Source organism: Stylophora pistillata, chromosome 5 (assembly GCF_964205215.1).
Source record: "Stylophora pistillata chromosome 5, jaStyPist1.2, whole genome shotgun sequence".
Classification (NCBI taxonomy): Eukaryota; Metazoa; Cnidaria; class Anthozoa; order Scleractinia; family Pocilloporidae; genus Stylophora; species Stylophora pistillata.
This window is the reverse complement of record NC_142523.1, coordinates 22,160,116-22,180,578: the sequence shown is the minus strand read 5'-3', so window position 1 is coordinate 22,180,578 and position 20,463 is coordinate 22,160,116. Positions and strand designations below refer to the sequence as shown.

General features: G+C 36.6%; 1 protein-coding gene and 1 long non-coding RNA gene across 2 annotated transcripts in view; one reads left to right on the top strand and one right to left on the bottom strand.

Annotated features, from left to right (window-relative positions):
* Positions 1–14,440, bottom strand: part of LOC111333801 (A disintegrin and metalloproteinase with thrombospondin motifs 9) — a 69,100-nt gene extending 54,660 nt beyond the window's left edge. The window contains exon 1 of the mRNA XM_088759924.1: positions 14,303–14,440. The gene's annotated coding sequence lies outside the window, so the exon portion shown is untranslated. The remainder of the gene's footprint in view (positions 1–14,302) is intronic.
* LOC148730809 (uncharacterized) lies at positions 14,326–19,262 on the top strand. The gene is made up of 2 exons (XR_016001149.1): positions 14,326–14,453; positions 17,945–19,262. It is a non-coding gene; the product is annotated as an uncharacterized LOC148730809 (long non-coding RNA).
* The last annotated feature ends 1,201 nt before the right edge of the window (positions 19,263–20,463 follow it).

Genomic DNA, 20,463 nt, shown 5'->3' with positions numbered 1-20,463 from the left:
TTGTGTAGAGGAATTTTATGTTGGTCTCTATTAGAGGTTAACTGTCTGACAGACACATTCGAAAGCTAGATTTTGCTTTCCCAGATAGACTGGTTTCCGCTTCTGTGTTTTGGTCAACAGTCTAATCGAAAAAAAAATAATAATAACCAAGTTGAAAATGAATTGGGGTTAGAGTTAGGGTCAGCTATTTCCTATTTACATTTAATCTCTACCTATTTAATGAATTTTTAAATAATATTTACCATATTTTAAAACATTAGCAGTTAGTAAAATTTAAATCATTTAATTATCTTTTTATTTAAACAGTGATAACCGTAAGGTTATGTAATCTTGGTTATTATATGATACTTATAAGTGAATTTTGTATCAATAATTCAGTACGGACTTCTTTAGAAGTATCTTACACTTCAGTAAAGTTATCCACTTACTTACTACAGGAGTTTCAATTAAAGGTCTTCTGCCGCCTGTACGACATCTTACCACTGTCTGGTCAGCCTACAAGCAGGTCTTCGTGTCTGGCTTTCGTCTATCAGCCCCTTCTCTGGGTGCAGCCGCCCATTTCAGCATTGGCAGCTGCTTATGGAAAAACTTATTGAAACTTCTCCTTCCAGCATCCTTACTTATCTTCTCACTAACTTACTTAACGACTTAAACTCTTACTTACTAATATCCTTGCTCATTTAATTTGCCCACAAACTTACTTACTTACTAATTGACTTTCTTACCCACCTAATTCCCTCGGAATATCTTTTTTACAACAAATATTTCCCACGTGTGGAAATACTGATCATAATATTCCAATTTCCTCTTTTACCGTGACAATGACCATTACTTGATGAATGAAAAAGGGGAAGGCTAACAGTTTGTCATTTCGCCTTAAGATGTTTTTTAACCGCAGTACATTAGAATGACTAAGTCTTTTACTAACACGGCTGCCTTCGGAAATGGGTTTTCATATATGCGTACGTTGGAATCAATTTAAAAAATATCTGGAATATTTCTTATTATAATTAAAAATCCGATGAAATTCTTGTTAAGAGAAAGCTCATGATTCAAGCAAAGTCGACGAAGGGTAACTCGACGACACAAAGAACTAAACATGGACGGAAGGAAGCCGGGGAAAGCTTTCACCAAGTTTCAATAAATTCAGACGTTAAGAAACAAAATATATCAGTTCTGGTTTAACATCTTGGAGGTACTGAACGGGACAGAAGTTTCTCACGTAATCACATTCACAGTTTGATGAAGACAACCGCAAACATTTGCGCTAATCTCGAATATTCCGTTAGGAGCATTCATATGTGTAGAAAAACTCCTGGGTCTCATTTATAGGTTTAAAACCACCTTGCATACGACAGACTCAGTTAACATTACCTCTCTGAAGTACAACTCAACGTATTTCATTTGTATGGTTACACATGAGGGTTTCATTCATAGACTTGAAAGTTAGAACAACCTTCACGTTTGTAAAGCAAAATAAATAGTAACGCATGATATAACTGTTCTTTCGCTTTCATTTGAGTGGTTACACATTGACTTTCATCCGAAGACTAAAAAGATAAAACCACCTTGTAGAAGATAATAACAGTACCAAGTGGAAGAACAGCTCAGTACAGGAGAACCTCGATTTAACGAACTTCTATACAACGAAGTCCTCGGTAAAACGAACGATACTTAAGTTTCAGCCCGGCTAAAGTTACAGTAAAAAATGAACGCCCCAGAACCTTGATACAGCGAACTAATTTCCACAGTCCCTTGGCACTTCGTTAAATCGAGGTTCCACAGTACTTTTCAAATAATCGGTAGCAGTGTAATATCACGTCCATGAGCCGAAAAGTTAGAACAAAATTGCACAAAGTATTAAAGTATCCCACGAACGTGTCAACTATAAGCCTCAGTGTAAATGGCCTTGAATTGACTCAGGAAGTTAAAAAAAAAAATGTTATGCCTGGAAAGCAAGAAAGAGACCCGTACGGCATTCCGCTTGGGAGCGTTCACTCAAGTTTGTTCCTTAGATCGGATTTCATTCAGTCACCTAGTCTTAAAAACCGGAACCTTCCTTTATCTCATTATTGTAGAACACTTTTTTAGGTCATCTCAGAGTAAAAAAGCTGACACAACATTATCAACTGCATCACTTCCAAATTAAGCTCGTGATTAACTCAATGACGGTTGCCGAGCCATTTGGCGGTTTGATACCTACAAAATTCTTCATCTCGTAACTCAGACAATAACATTAGATAACAGATCCGTTTCGTGCAACTCCGACCGATTTCTTATCGGTATTTTCCTGAATTATCCAAAAGTTTAAAAAAAAAAGTCAAGTGAAAGATACGCAACACGAAACTACAATAGCGATCCAACCTTTTAGATAACCAAAGTACATACTGTATCTGCAAACAATATTAGCACCATAATTCACTCATTAAAAACTGGCTCTTGAAAATTCGAGGTTTCACCTAAATACTGAGTTAAAAAAAAAAAAAAAAAGAAAAAAAGAGTTCACTCAATTCTTGCCAATCTCTAGATTACTTATCTTTCATTTTAAGGTCAACAAGTTGAAAGGCACCAACACAACAAATAAGTCTTTCATAGGTGCGAGAACGCCTCCCCTTAACGAAATTCTAACTTTCGCAAAATTCAATCCAAATTATGAAAAGCAATCAACCATTTTTGCTTAAATTGTTCCCATAAAATCTAGAATAACAAGCGAAATATACAACAAAAGGGGCAGATCTTACCTTGTCTAACCTTGCTGCTAACTTGGGATGAACAGACTCCACAATATTTCTACTTTTTTTTTTGTCTCGAAAATGACCGTAGTAAAACAAAATCCTTTTTATTTGTCATGAAAATCATAAACTGTCAAACTGTTTATTGGTTTACATTCATTTGGCTATCAATTGCTGCAAATCGATAACTTATCATTGTCTTTTATTAGGAAACCTGGAGCCGTTGAGGTTACTTTGTCAACTTTCCGAGCGTGTTTTTTTTTTTTTTTTTTTTTTTTCTTAATTGATGGGTCATGAGCACTTTAAAATTGCTGTGGTGAGAACTGAGAATAATTGCTATTAAGTAGTCAACGAGCTTACATAAATGACAAAAAAAGCTCTACATTCCTTGTTAATTGAACTGAAATGAAAAACAAAGGCGCCTAGCTTCTTTACCAAGGCTGTTTATATTGGATGATTTCATTTTGGGGAATTTCTGGCATGATGCCTCCAAATTACCCTTTTTCTACCCTAAAAACAGAGCGCGGCAATGTGATTGGATATCGAGATATTTCCCAGGGAGTTCCAATTTGCTGTGGTTAGACCTTCATACTTGACATTTCCGTAAGAAATTGAGTACAGCGTCGATGAGTCTGTTGTTATCGAACAAACCTAATGTGCTTAAACTTCTAAAGCAGTCCTATTCAACTAATGTAAACACTGTAAGCGGATTGTGAGCTAAATCATTATTTAGGAGATAAATGCTGTAAAACTTGAATGGAATCTAAGATACGATGCTCAGCCGAAACGTCCTCAAGTTACCGTAAGGTGACTCTTTTCTTTTCACCAGCATCAAATTGGAATTTTCTTCACGAATATTCTATGCCATGTTTAAAAGACGTATCTTGCATACTTTTGGACCAGAAAACTTTGATTTTGATATTGAAATACCGAACTATAAAAGAGAGTCATCAAAAGCAAGATTTGTTTCTTCTCCCAGTCGTGGCTTACGTTATTCAAACTCAAAGCTTTGATACAAGGAACTGTAAAGCGAGAGAAAAAATGACTACATCTCCTCAGGAAGTCCGCAACACTAAAATAATCAAAAGGCATTAAGGACATCATTTCCGAAAGTATCAACTGATAATCGAAACGATTAAAACAATTCCCAAAATAACAAGAAATTTTACATCTAGTAATGACTGAAGAAATGCATGCGCGATCTTTAATCACTCAATGAACAGGAATTCCGCAGCAATATTGATGTCAACACCGAGAACAATGGGAAACTAACTGTAAGTGAAATTGTCGACTTAATTTTTGCCGCCATTCTTGACATCAAATGATTGATATTTCCAAAACTAACTACCGGGGATTCTTGGGAACCTCGTAAAAGTATAAAATCGATGTATTTTCAATTCAAGCTTTTACGTACTCACGGCGGTCTCTATACATTTCTTTTGGTACTACGGACAAATTAAAGAGAATTCATTTGACGGTCAGAGCTTCTTTCTTGGGTTGGTAATCATTTCCTTTATTCCCACTATCGTAATAAATGACTCAGCGGTAAGGGGAAATCAGATACTGGTCACCCGTGGCTGTAATAGATAAAAGGTAATCGATCCGGATCTCTTCAAAAAATGGAATGCAATTCTAGCAACGGGCGAAAAAAAAAAGAGCGAAATGTTAATTTTCTAATCACAAAGGAAAATCGATCTTGACAGTTGTTTTTTACTTGTATGGCTTTTTCACAGATACAGCTGATGTTAACATTTTCTCCTTTGGGAAGGTTTGCAAAGAGGTCACTCACTTAGACTAAAAGAAGTCAGCGCACTTTTTTTCTCTATTTAAATTTCCTAGCGGAACTCTCTCAAGTACGATACTCTTTTTCAATTTTGCAAAAAAGAATTTGATGAATTTTAAATCCAACGTCATAGGAATCGAATTTGACCTTTGCCCTTTTAAACCGGAAACTATCAAAAGTGTCATTTCGGCATTGCTCAATTTTCAATTCGATGATCTATCATTCACAATTAAATGACAACAACTGGGTTGATATCATTACTGAGAGCTTTTCAATTTTGAGTGGTTAACTAACTAACCACCTCTAATTTATAATCATCAACATTTTTTTTAAATTTAACTGTTCCTCTTTCGCTTTTTGATTTTCTATTATTAATGTATTCTGCAAAGTGAATGGTGGGAGTGGGGACGTATTCAAGATAATCATCGGTTAAAAAACTTAACCCCTTTATTAATTATAGGTTCAGTTCTATCTAAAAGTGTGACATCAATTCTCGTTCAAGTGACATTCAAAATGGCGGCCGAGGACGTCTTCGAGAGGGTGGTCAAAAGTCTACAGTTTGTCATGGATATCCTGATTAAAAGCATTAGAACGGACAAGAATAAGATTCTTTCTGTTTTCAAAAAACATCAAATGATACTTTTATTAGTTAGAACGTTCAAAAGCGTGAAGAGTTTAGATGACTGTAAAAAATTGGCTTACGGAATCTAAAATGTAAGAATTTGTGGTGACCCTCTTGGCTCGGCCATCAAAATCATTCAAAACTAGTTGGCTTAGGAAGGAAGCACTCGAACAAAACTCCCACAAGATAACTTTCTTCTCTATGGACTAACAAACAAGACAATAAAATCTTTTGGACTCAGTCGACCGTTGCCCTCAGCGCGAGTAGAATACGAACAGCAAACTAGAGTCATAGAGTCAACAGAGTCAATAACAATGTGAGACTTCAGAATGCTTTAGTCCAATAGTAAGTATCACGTAATGCGCGCGCACGGACCAGCGTCATTTTGGCGGGAAAATCGTGACGCCGTAAGCCTTTTCCTAAGTGTTTTTTTTTTTTTAAGAGTAGTATTGGCAGTAAAAACAAGTTCTTCCGACGTAAGTACCTCATTCCTTTGCAATCACGAAATAGCTTTACTAACCTGATTTAAGGGAGATATGTTATGACATTTAGAGCGTTGAACAATTTATTCCAAGAGTAACTAGCATCTAATTTCCCCTTACAATATTACACTGAATCACACATAAAGGTCGAAGTCACGAGAACGAAAGAAAAGATCACCAACTCAAGATGCTCTAGATTTTTTCACAAATTCTCCTTGTCAGCACCTTAGGAAATGACTAGAGAACAGTTTGGAGAATATGCATACTGAAGAGAGTTACTGACAAAAAAAAAAAAAGAAGAAAACGTAGTTAGCTCTCCCTAGGGAACAACTTTATGCATATCTTTCTTCCCAATGTCGCTTGGAGAACATTCCCGTTGTTTAAATTCTTCAATCAGTTCTTACTTGACTCAAAATGAATCAAAGAGCTGTTTTATACGAACCTTTGATACTGGCTCTGGGAGGTTTCTGTTTCAGGCGAGAGCTAACTGTACCGTAAAATTTATTTTGCTCAGTTTACTCTGTTTGGTGTCTTACTATTTCGTATTCGAACATTTTCTCAGTTAGGTGTTTTATAAAATCTTTTCTCATGGTTTGGCTTAAGGAATATCATATCCGCGCATTTTCTTCCAGTTAACGTTTATGGCAAGACGCATGCGCATAACGTGCGTAATTTCGTGTTCAGACAGAGGCAGCAAAGAGGCAGGAAGTGTAGAATGCCTTGGCTGAAGTGGAAAAGTGAAAAACAGTAAAATATACCCAAGTTTGGTCATCGAGAACTCTTGAAAGTGAGCAGAAAGGTTAGAGAACTTGTTGAAGAAGGTACTATCAACCGTTAAATTTCCCATACCTTGGCGCTATTTTTAAGTAAAAGATAAATATACCATGACCTTCAAGGCACGACCAAACAGTCAACACGTTACTAGGTAGGTATACAACAACCACCCACATTTTGTACGAAAGGATGATTTTATGGTACTACAGCGAGTTTTGCACTGTACAGGATCCATTTAGAATCCTTTTATTTCTAATTTGATCTTGTGATTTCATGTCTGTTTAAACGCAAGATGTTTGAAGTCTGAGGCTCTTTACCAATATAACTGATCACCTACTTGTTTGATCAGATATTTTCATAAGGGTATTCTCACTGTCAACAGCTAAAGGAAGCATTTTAACGCGAGGAATTTGACACAAAGTGCATTTTGAGAGTAAAACGTTTTTAAGTCCTTAGCTTGACAGAAAATTCTTCAGATGATTTATAACGTTGGTCAATACAAGATTGAAAGCATCTGTCAATTGGAACGTAAAATTTGTGGAAGCAAAGTATTAGCAGAAAAAGAAACTTCAATTCGCTACCAAAATATACATGGCTGTGGGTCAGTTGGTAGTGGTGCCTAACTGGTACCCGGGTGTCACGGGTTCGAATCTCTACCAAACCTTAGTTTGTGCCCGAAAAAAAGCAAAAAATTTTCGTGGAATTCCAGTTCACCCGAGAGCTTCATTTCGTTTCTTTTAATCATATGCAGTTCAAAATACGATTAATTTTCAAGGATTTTAAAGAGTCTGCCATGAAATAAACGTCACATGTGTCATCTCTTCAAGGGATAAAAAGTTATATACATCTCACTTTATTCAGTTAATCTGTTTGAAGAAAGATTTTCTGATAATTAGATGCTATTCACCTACCCCTATTGCCATTAAGACAAATCGTTCGTTTATAAGATCTCTACCATGTACGAGCTTACCTTAAAGTTTAAGCTCCCCAGAATAGATGAAAAAACTTTCCGCAAAATTCCGAAGGAATTAACAAATGTTTTGACTTACTTCAGCTGTTTCGTGTTTGACGTCGTAAACTAAAAGAACCTTTTTCACCACCAACAAACAATGATTTCCGCCCAGGTAAGACAACATCGAACTACAAACATATTGCCCTACCCTATAACACGATTTCGGAAATGTTAAATTACGGCGTAAGCGCTTTGACGATGTTTTAAAACTTTACGCCAGATATTTATAGAAGTCTCCTTCGTATATTGAGAGTTGAACAAAGTTTAATGGCGTCTCAAAGTTGTTTTGTAGTATATGGGAGGGGAACAAACCGCCTAGCTATCGTTATATTGCGTGGTGGTTCTTCCCGCTGTAATTGGCGTATATCTTATTTATAAGTCTTTTTATGTATTCATTAAATGTGGGGGTGCATTCCATCGCTATAAAATTTTGAGACCACTCAACCGAGTTACCTAGCAACTGTGTAGTAGATTTCACTTTGTCATGCAAGAGTAACTGGACTCGGGGAAAGCTGCAGAGAAATTCATGGACTACACAGAGTTCATTTTATCATCGCTGCTTCAACTGAGGTTTTTGGTAAAGTAAGTATTCATTATACGTGAAACGGCGTTGCACATTATCACAGGAAAACCGGTGAAAATCGAGCGAGAAACAGTCTCTTGCGATAAAAAATAGTTTCTAAGAAAAGTACGCTAATAAAATAGTCTTACTTTAAAATCGATTCTACGGAGTACCATAATCAGTAAATCGTACAGAGAAAAGTTAATAATCCCCTATTAAAGATATTGAATGTAACAGATATAGACACTAATGAATTAAGAATCTTGATTCAATGGAAAGCAATTTTTTTTTCGCAAATTTCTTGAGCTTGAAAGCAATTTGTTTTGGCAGTATCTTCGAGGCTAAAACAAAAGCTTTGGGTGGAAGAATGCGAAAGTACAGCTACCTTATTTACTGACTGAATACATTAAATCTGAGATAATTATACTTACTTGACTCCGTTTAAAGATACGTACTTCGCCTAACAACGACAGGCATTTGGGGGTAAATACAATCCCGTGTCAATTGTTAAGCGCGACCGTCTGTGCCCAACGTCTTTCGCGCATGGCCTTGCTACGAGCCTTTGACACGCAATGTTCCGAAGTTTCCGTGCCTTCGAGAGACTGACGTCAAAAATTGCCCTTGTGTTCGAGACAGCTGGGAAGACATTTGGATAATCTCTCTATAGTTTAACAGATTTTTTATGGAGATAGATAGTGTTTTCGTGATCTTTACCAATATTCAAACTGATAAGTCACCCTGAAGTCTCGCAAAATTTTTAGATCACACAATACACCAAAAACAAAAATCGTTACAGAACGTGGTCTGTTATGATAGACTGGTTATAAACGTTACAAAACACGGCTGAGTTCTTTTCTAGTGATGCACTACCATTTTCTAATCTCAGTAATTCACAACATGCTAAATATATACAATAATTAATTTCTGGTATGTTTGAAGTGATACAGTCAAAAAAAAAACATGATAAGATCGTGATATGTATATATATATATATATATATATATATGTATATATATTCCAGTTGTAAACAAATTATGGAAGGCCTTTACCACAAAGTGGAGTAGAAAGAAGTGAAAAGATTGAAGAGCCTTTTTTTTTCGTATGATAGAACCACTTTAGAAATTTAGAACGATTCGTCCCAAAGAGATAAGGAACAAAGAGAGGTTTACTCTATAAATCCTTGTTATTTGCTTCACCCATTAAGTGCAATCCTATAATCCCTCCATCAAAGGAAGCCATTTAGTTCATTTGACATGATCATTAATTCGAGAACCAACTCGCATTTCACAGGCATGTTCACATGTATATGAAATTGATCTCAAAGAGCAGTTTGACAGTTCGACCCTTAAGAGTGAACATCTAATTTCTCCCCATAATATCCTAGGCGACAAATTACTCCTTCATTTTGGCGCGAAATTTCAACGTTAATTTTTAATTTTCACATACAAAATTGCCATGGTAACATCTCTTGTCTCTCGATCAGAGCCAAGATGGCGTCGATATTTAAGACGGTGACCCTTGAAGAAGTTACGAAATTAAATGAAGCGGCCGAAAATTTAAATACGCGAAAGAGCATAATTACCTGGGTGCGAGTTTTTGAGAAGTGGTGTGACGAAAATAGCCCTGAGAAAAACCTGGAGATGATTCTTCCCGAGCAGTTGGATAAAGTACACGAGCGATTTTACGCCTCCGTGTGTAAACAAGACTGAACCGATTACGAACCTGGTTAATTTGTCACCCACGATATTAAAAGGTAATCAAATGGTTTTCTCGTGAAATTAGGAAATAATTTCACTCGCGTTTTGTCAAAATTCTGATAATTTTCCGAGGCTTTAGGCGAAATTATTTCCAAATTTCACTCGTCGCCATTTAATTACACATACTAACACCACCCCCTGAATCAAATACGAAGGTCATGAGAATTAAGGAAATGATCACCGACTAAAGAGGCTCTTGATTGTTGAACAAATTATCCTCATCAGAAACTTAGGAAATGTATAAAGAACAGTATGGAGAATATTCATACAGATGTTAGGAGGTAAAAAGGTTATGAAATCAATTTTCCGTCAACCTGACTCAAGATTTTTCGGTTTTAGCTGTGTTTTTGAATTTCTGAGTCATCATCAAAACCTTTGAACTTTTTCATTAATGCACGCAGTTTCAGCACGAGTTTAAGCGTTCAGAAGTTTTCACACCGACATTTTTCGCTCGTCATCCTTGTTGTGGAAGTAAGTTTAGTTCACCAGTCAAAGAAATCAAGTCTATCACGTTATCTGGCGTGACATCTCTTGTGACACTTTGTAAACGATGGAAGCGTGACACGATTTTTGATAGACCAACCTCTCTGTATTGATAACGCACCACCCGCCATTCAATACATAGAAGACGTCACGCTAACGAAAGCGCTTTTCCTAACCTCGCAGTTAACAATGATCCTGTTTACTTTTGGCCTAACTGGTCCATTTGTCGACGATAAGTTAAAGGGTGAAATTTTTGAAAAGGTCGGAACGTCCCTTTAAACCAACGCGCTAGGCGGAAATGAATATCTCTAAGAATCAATTCGGCGTCTCAGAAGAGCTTTCTCACTGACTTTAATTTAGATTAGGGCTAGTTTTTTAAAACAATTGAATTGTTAACCACTTCATTGAGAAGATAAAACTGTTTATATTGGTTCAAAATGCAACAGAAGTACTTGTTTTCTATCCTTGACTCACAGACAGACTCTAAAGCACACTTGTTTTTTTAACTCGTAGTTAAGGTTTCACTACCTTTTAAGAGGGAGAGAAAGGAAAATAAATGGTTGCTTTTGATTTAAAAAAAAATAACCGTCTATTGGCTTAAAGATAGATTCAAAAGCTGTGTTTTTTTTTTGGAACGCTGATGACGAATGTTTACAAGAAAACTTTATCCATTGTTGTTTGAAGATTGAAATATTCCTCCCGCACATAAAGCTTTATATCGGCAAGTTATCCGAAGCATGCAAAAATATATTGATACTTATATAGGCCAGACTGGATATTACAAAGTCTACCTGGGGGAAAATCACAATTCAGATCAAAAAACAAGAAACCAGCTGACCTTGCTCTTGTATTTCCTGCGCTTTCGTCATTTTTTTCGCAGATGTTTAAACGTTTCATGGATCGGCTGAACTACCCTCACCGACCTACTTTCTTAGGTGTCATTAACTCCTTGATACGGCGATATACATGGGGTCTAGAATATTTCCAAGCCCCTAGCACAGCAGCACGAAAACAGAAGCCTAACACTACCACGTGCAGCAAAGCAGCTTGCGCGGAAATTGTGGTTTAACACACCCTAAACTAGCGCCCGGAAGTTACATTCTCGGACCTAAGTATGTTAAAACTCTTTCACACCTGGTTATAAAAGAAAACAATTCGACAATCATGTCAACAGCAGTTAGAGTAGGGGTTGTTAAACTCGGCAAAAGAACAAACAACCCGTTTCTAATATTTTCTTCAACTGGAATGACTTCGCACGGAAGTACAAAATAAATCACATTTAGTTGTTGCTAATAATTACCAAAATTCACTTTGATATTTAATCGTAATCCACATCTTGCAACAGATTAAGATAAAATAATCGATCTCGAATTTTCGGGATGCGCTAAACGTGACCTTGTTTTCCTGACAAAATTGTCAAAAACCTTTTTGTTTCAGTTTTGGAAATTTCCTGATATTTGTTCACAACAAGTCGTCGGTAATTTCTGGTAAATCCGGCTCAATATCGCAAAGAAAGCGCACCTCTGATTTAATTTCTGCATTGATGCCCAAATAATTCACCTTTGTCAGGGCTTCTCTTAACTTGTTTGGTCGAAATTATCCGCTTTGTTTGTACAATAAAAAATATGCCTTTAGTATCTAACCAGCTTTTAATTTTGTCCTGTTTGTTTGTTTGTTTGTTTGCTTGTTTGTTTGTTTGTTTGTTTTTTTTTACAGAAATTGATTCCCGCAGTTTTTGCACTAACATGTAGTTGCAAGAAGCAGTAACCGAGAAAGCGAAACCGGGTTTCGTTAATTCATATAGAAACTCTGATGTGATCTCCACTTTTGGCCCTGAAATAAATTTATTGAAGACTAATTAGCTAAAATATAGAATAAAAGCTAAAAATAAGCATGGCCAATATCAGCAACCAACAAGACAGGAAAAAAAAAAGGGTCACAAACGCATATATCTTGCTTAATACGAATACTAAACTGCCCTTGTGAATGACGTCACTTCAGGAAACAAGCATTCAGTATTTATGACTTCGCTGAAAATTCCCGAAATGAGAAGACGAAACACGACTCGAGGCTTCGTAAACCGACTGGAAACTCCAGAAGTTTCATACTTTGTTGTCGTTTCAAGAAAATGAAATCTGTTTGATTTGATTTGACTTTGAAGTGACACGAAATTACCTCAAGAAAATTGCATTGCGATCTATTGCGATGGCTAATGAGGTCACATTTTTCTAGTGTAGCTGACGCAGACATAACAACATGAAAATAAATGTAATTAATGAATTTCACCGCCTATTAGTGACTTGGTGACTTTTGAATTTATTGATGTCAAGCGTTCAAGTAAAATCAATCATTTTTGTGGATCAGTGAGAAGAGATTGAAAAGAATCTAATTTGTTCAAATAGCTCACTCTAAGGCCCGCTTGAGGTTAAATATTGAAAACGAAATTAATGCATTTTTTGCTTTTGCCTGGCCTTATCGAGCTTTTGTTTACTTGAGAAAGGAAAGAAAATATGAGCCAGCCTAATTTGAAAGTTAACGCTGTAGTTGTTTTGCTCCAATTCCGGAAACAAATTGTTTAATTCGAAAGACAACAGTAATTTCTCGTCCACTGGTCTCTGTAAAGCGTTCGGGACCGCGTTCAACAGCAGATTGAGAATGATTCTTCAAAAACAAAAGGCTTCCCATAGTTTATGTTTAAAACTTTGTCGAACATGAAACTCTTATCAGTTTACCTAGCAAGTGATTACCTTGTAAACACGAAAGAACAATTATATACTTTATTGTTGTATTCACAATAGAGCCTCGTTTTGTTAACAAATGCTTTCAGGTTAGCTAATTATGAATTACTTCGTTGAATCGTATTTTGTTTCAAATATTCTTTCAATCGGCGAACAGTTAGACTATAATGCCACGCCTTCCTCCGTTCTTACAATTAAAGTTCGAGATTTTACTAGCTTTCGGATAATTCAGCAAACTTTTCTGTTTATTCAGGACTTTATCTAACCGTGCATTGTTCATTAGGAAGGTTTCAAATCTTCCTTGTTCATCAGATCAGAAATATCAGTTTATGCAAATAAATTCCTCGCAATTACTAGTAATTGAGCAATACTCTCCGATGCCGACAGAACTTTACAGTACTAATCTGTGGCGCAGCCGATGGCAAAATGCGCTTTTAGACGCGCCGAAAAAAAGCCCGCCCATTTTAGATGTATCGAACCGAGTCTTGATGTGTCAGATTTTGTGACAATAATTCATTGGTTCCAAGAGTTGTAGGTCTCCCGGGGTTTGTCTGCACTCTAATGATTTACTCACTCACGAAAGGACTCTCTGTTTCGTCTGTGCTCACAGATAAAACTTCCAATCGTGTCTTACCTTCTGTAAAGTCGATCCACTGATACGCGCATTATCTCTTTGAAGTTAAGGGAAGGCAGGTCAACTATATTGTCTGTGGATTTTGCTAAGAATTCATATCCTAGAGTCGAACAGTCTTGTCTCGCTCAGTAATTAAAGGTCGTATTGACCGCTCGGAAACCCACCCATGCACAGAAACAATATTTTACGTTTGTCTAACCGCGTACGTAGGCAAAACGATTTGCAGTTACCGCAGATAATTTTTTGTTCCGTGTGGGACGACATCTTAGGGTCAAGTTAAACGATCCATTTTTATCTACACACGATATATTTCTTAAAAGGACCGCTCATGCTAGGCTGACCTGTTTTGAGATTTGGCGAGTCAAGCCTCTCTCGAAATATAAGAGCGCATTTGTCCTGGAGTAGGAAATCTCGAGTTGAGTGGACCGTTTACTGGGACATAATGGGCTCCCAATAAGGTTCGTACTGCTAGGCAACCAATTGAAGAGCTCAGTTCACTCCAACTCGCACACATTTTAATCAAAAAGCATGCAATATACACAGGCGGTATTCCAAAAGGCTAAAAACTCGAACAATTTTACCTTTCCCTTAGCTCGGAATTAGTTTCAAACCTATCGTGGAAGGTAGTATGCAATTACAAATTACGCTTACTTTCTTCTTAGAATGGCATATTTATCTGCTTTGTTGCAGTTTACTGTTTAAGACAATGGAAGCTCGACTTACCCTCTTCAAAGTGCGTCCAAGGAATTCTCTCTGATTTTCTTTCTTTGTTTACAACTGTCCGTCACTTCAAATCATACAAACGCTACTTGTCCGCGCGTCGAATTCCACAGTTGACAGCTCCAAACCCTCTCAAAATAAACTCTACAGCAAGGTGAGAATGCAAATTCAGATTACTTGGCGTGCAAGCGTTTATAAATTCGCTTAGCACTCATCGCTAAAGCATCACGATTGATCTGACGTGAAATTAGCTATCCATGATTTATAGCTTACCTGACGCGCTCATTAAACTAGGAGGCGGAACAATATTTTATAGTCTTTTATTTAGGAAGGAAACTCACAGATTTCTTTAATCCCATATGACGTTCGCTTCTTCCTCTGGCAACCAAATTCTTGCGGTGTTTTATAAATAAAGAGAGGCAGTCAACTTTTCTAAGATGTTTCATTTCATAGTCAATGTGTTGAAAACCCTCGGGCGATTTTAAAAAAAGTTTCGATGCCAGAAATCTCTGCATTAAACTAACAAAATTTTAGTCTTAATTTCTACCTAGAGAACGGACCATAAATGTGAGCCAGTTCTGAAGTAAGAAGGCGTATTTCCTTTGAAAAATGCTGTTTATTTGTAACAGATCATGTTAGGCGTTGAAGCTAGGCGTTCCCTAATCAGCTACGCTTTTATATTAGTTATACTACGTGTGTAAAACTCCACAACAATGAAAGAAAGAAGGCTTTTACGGCCCCCAAGGAAGACGTAAACCAACCGGTAAAAAGGCGCGAAATCTCTTACCATCTGATAAATTTTTCTTCACCACCTACACATTTAGAAAATCTACGGAAACCTCTTAAAATTGATTCCGACAAGTTGAGAAACTGATAAAGACTGGTGGCTAATAATAACTTGCTATATTTTCCGTATTCTTTTTATAAACTATTGATAAAGACAAGGGCAAAATGTAAATTGAGTTTTTTCAGTGTCGTACCCTAGGAATCTATTAGAGACCGTGTTTGAGTGACGTGAGAAAGATTTGCGGTTTTATCGCGACTCTTGCCGACACAGAAATATGTCCAAGCCTACTGGGCGACAAAGCACTTTTAATGAAACAATAAAACTTTTAGTTAAATTATATTTCATCGTGCCGGCAAAAACACGAAGGTGCTGATATAGTAAGAACTTAACTCCAAGCCTAGCGGCTAGATATGAAATAGACACTGTAACAAATTTAAGAAACACACTGACTGCCAAACAAATTCGAATTCCACTGGCGCTCAGTTCTAGAGTTAAAATGAAATCGACCTCGGCTTTTTATGGTCAAGATTTTTACTAACGTTTTTCATTTTTCAAAGTTCGTCCGTTTCGAATGAGGAATTTTTCGGACAATTTTTTCAAGGCTTAGAGCGTGTACAAGTCGCATGAACGTTCGCGCTATTTTTACCGCAGTTTGAATTTTAAATCTGCAGATTAGCCTGCCGTGCACGTAAAAAAAAAAGAATTCTTTGAAGACTATCTGTTGTCTCCATAACTGTTCTTATCTGTAAATACATCGGGGGTTAGAACAAACTCAAATTCCTCAGCGAAATCACTTTTGTTCCTAGGGACTGTAAATAAATGTACTTTTAGTGTCCTATTTCACAGAATAGTGTTATGAATTTACGCACTCGTGAAATTGGCAAAAATAAACTTGAGGACTTACCGTGATCCATATTACAAAGAACGAAATGTTGCAGCACCTTTTAAGACTTCAAGTATCGAACCCTTATTACAGTTTTGTGATGTATTAACAAGCTAAGCTTTGGTAAATCTAAACAACAAATGCAATTTTTGACTTACTTTTGGCGTAAAACAACAGTAACGCATCGCAGACGAACAGCGATATCTTGTCTGTGAGGTTTTCGTGCCAACAGCCCGGCTCTTGTTCAGTTCCGTTGATAATAGACAAGACTGTCCCAACAACTCATGAAAGGTATTGCATTTCTTGATTTCGTTTCCCCTCACGCTAGTTTATTAAGAAGATTTTTCGTTCGATGACAAGATCCCATCCGATAAAAACACTCCATTAAATGGGTTTGACCCGCCTCAAATGTCACTCTAGGGCTGCAAAATGAGATTAAATGACAACCTCAAAAAATGTATTAACTAGCTAAATAAACACGACTGAAATTCGCAGACACACCGCTGAATAATTCAGGAGATCCTTTGAAGTCACAGGACTCTTTTAAACTGACTTAGATTAAAGAAACAACTTACCAGGAGGTTTCCCTCTCCGACCTGCTGCGTAAGATATTTTTCTACCTTGAAACGCATTACAACTAAGGCACAACCAGGTAACCTTTTCACTTCGATTTTTTAACTCAAAGGTATTCATCATTAAGAGCATTACCGCAGAAATGTGCAAATCGAAGGTTTTTATCTGCTTGATGAAAAGACATCAGAAAAAAGCCAACCCACAATGTACAATAAGCGGCTTGAAAACAATGCTGTTGTCATCAAATTTGATCGACTTTTGTTGTAAATTTTTTTGTCAGGGTTATCAATTATCATTACTTAAATAATATTAAAACAATAAGGGATTGAAGATAGGAGAAAAATGTTCTTAAAACTCGGCGAAGTACATAGAAAGTGCAGGAAAATTGGCCAACATTTTACGGCAAGAAGGGACTAAATTTGTTTTCTTTGGAACACAGTCTATTCGAAGCAAAATACCATCAAGAGATTGATGTAAAGTGGAATTTTTTTCCTATTGGTAAATTTCACTTTCGTTTTTGTAGTAGGTAATTTATAATTGCTTCTATTTGAAGAAAAACAGCCATTTCTCTAGCAGACAATCTTAGCAATTAATTCGCTACTGATCTTTGTTCCTCCATAAAAGATTTCTTCTGTACCATGATCGAAAATTTCATTACCGCATCGAAATCTCAGTTCCTCCGGAGCTGTGGTTGGATAATGAAGAAGCAATTGTTTAGATATCAAATTTGCGGAAAATAAATTCAGTTTTTGTGGTTTGAAGGTTTTTACCCCAAACTGGCGCGATCTCTTTGAAAATAAAATTGACATCGGATAGAACTGATAGAAAACACCCACAATGAAAGAAACAAACAAAAGACTACTTCGTTAGCAGAGGTAGATGTGCTTGTATCGGAAATGTTATGAACACCAACGACAAATATAATTAATAACAAGTTAACACATACCATCAAAGTAAATTATTGCCGCGATGTGAAACGTTCGCTGGGTCTAAAGTTTTACTCAGCATCTTTTACGACAAAGTTTGATCGAAAGTAGAAAGAAATAAAACTATCTAATTGAAAAAAAAAAATGTGATATCAGAATTTAGGTTTATATTCTGATGGAAAAAAATTCTGAAACTACAAATAAATTTCCACTTCAGCTCTGCGCGTGCCAATTTCTCTCACTCATTATCCACGTTTTTCATCGATCGGAAATTTACGAGCAGAAGTGTTTATTTGCTGACTCTTGCTATAATTATAGAAGTTGATTGCATCGAACCTTCTGTTTAGAATGGGGCTTGACATTACATTTTATTAATGAAAAGTGGTTAAACTGAAACTTTACCTCGGAGGTGGATTCTAGCGCAGAGAATCACGATAGATTTCGTGTAATTAACGTTTAATTTTATCCTTTTTTAGCGGAAGACCATCAAAGTGCTTGACTGACTCTGGACAGTAGTGAAAGAAATGTGACTGGAGTGACCTTTCGTCGCTGAGTAAGCTTTGAATTGTGTCAAAGATGTTTTCAACTAAGGATATGTCAGTTTCCAAGCTTTCTTGTTGCCTTTTTGCAAGTTGGAGTTTTAGAATGGTTTGCTCTGCTTTTAAAGAGTTTTCGTCATTTTTTTGTCACAATCTTCAACTTACAGTTTTAGATATTTATAGTTCTCTCGTATTACTAATTCTGGGACCCTCTGATAATCAAAGAACCGTTTGGAGGAGTACTGTCGACAGATGTTTTGTGATATGGAAGTTGGGTATTACAGAATGATCAACACTTTTTTACATAAAGTTTCGTCACTTTTGTTGGCAAACTGAGACATGAATTTCTTAGATGCTTGCCTTAAAGATTCCCTCACGTAACAAAATCGAGGAATCTCTTGGAATACAATAACCGCTTGGAAGAAAAAGAAAGCTTTCGACCGATGTTTCGTGATATAGAATAGGCAGCTTTGCTGAAAATATACAGAATTACACGTTCGTCACTTCAGCCCCGCGTCTCAACGAAAACCATTTAACCTACTAATGGCTTTAACACGTGTTATGTTGTCCAAAACGTTGTACTATTAAAAGGGTTTACGTGACTATAATTAAAAGACAGTTAGTCGTTTAAAGCGACGTGCAGCGACTAGCTAATACGTGAGGGAAGCTGCTGAGTATCGTATTAGTTCGGTAAAAATAAAAGAGGAAAAGTGTCAAATAAGGGATAGGAAAATGAAAATTTAGGAACAGGAAAAAGTCCAAGAAGATGAAGATTGGCCGTGGCCAACTCACACGGAAAAAAATTAGGTTATTTTTTTAAAGACGCACAACGCCCGATTTACTCGCCTAATTGGCAATTACTTATATAGGGAATGCGAACAGTGTGTCTCCTCCGCCCTAAAACAAGAACACTACAGGCATCAAAACAACAAGTACTAAAGTACCACTTTAAAAGACAAGTGTGTCACTCATGTAAAACACCGCAGACTTACAAAACTTCCCAATTCCTTTTGAAAATTCTGCTCACCTTGTATGCCAAAACTGCGGTAAAACCAAGAAATATTTGTTATTGGCGACTTATTGCCTGTTTTGGAATCTAGCGTGACCTTAATCGAGTTGAAGAGCTTTGCTTCTTAGTAGACTCATATCACAGCCAGTCAATGATATAATGTATATTGTGCAATTTAACGATGTTGTTTGTGAAAACAGTATCAAGACTTGATCATGATTAAATTGGCAGGTGGTTTACACTTCATTTTGTGGACAGATATCTTTAGGAGTCCTGTTTAAAGAGACCTCAATGAACTATAGTACAAAGAAGCATGATAACACAAATCAAATAAACCAGCTGTAGATGTAGTTTCAATGAAAAAAAAAAAAAAAAAACACAAAACACAAAACCGGCCGTATCTTCACCGCAAAAGGCCGATGTCACAAAACAAGAATTTTGGAAAATCGGAGGGACCGTCAACTATATTAGCAAGCTTTCGTGAGGTCTCTTCAAACAGTACATGATCGCTGTACATCTAAAAATACGCTTGGTATTATCCCAACGTAAAATGACCCTTGAGATCTCTTCAACAGGAAGTTAGCTTTATGTCTCGACATTTAGACGAGACGATAGCAGTCTCTTTAAACATGAACGTCCCTAGCTTAAAAGACTTTGATTGAACGAAATTGATCTATCATGCAAACTATGCTAGGAAGCAGAAGTTTATAAAGTGGGACAGAAGCTGCGGTTGAAATTATGCTATCATAAGTAGAAGCATACAAAGTGCGTCATAAGCTTCTGGCTTATATGAGTAGCTCCATTAAACTTCTGCTACTATAACTGTTTTGATACAAATAAGGATTTTAAACCTTAAATAAACTACCGATTTTGTAAGAGTCTAAAATGATTGCACGGTCATCGCACAGGATGCCGCGACACATCCCGGGTTGAAATCGTGTTGGCGAATGATGATAGTTTGTTTTGAGACCTATCATGTAGAATAGTTGCCCCATGTTACCTGCTGTGAGTGAAGTACATATATAGTACTAGAGATATTTGAAGGACAGTTTCTGTCACTTGGATCAGTTTCTAAAACCGTGTTGCGCCATCAAGAGTGACGAAGAAGCAATTTTTCCTTACAGTTTGTTATATATTGTCGGACAAACAAATGATGCAGAGTGTGAAAAATATCAATCATGGGAAAACGTCTGATTTAACATTTAACTCTCAGAAATAACATTAAAATAATTGCGTTATATACAATAAGAATTAATACCGCTGAGACCTTTGTTTGAATGTGGTTCGTCACGATATTTTTAGTCGTTTTCAACGACGACTAAAGCTACAGGCTTTCAACGTCCGGCTCGCGAGGAATCAAAAAATTACTCGCTTGGTGAGAGAAAAAAAAAATACAGCAAATGAAAATGGTAAAAATTAACCAAGCTCTGGAAAAAATGGTGATGTT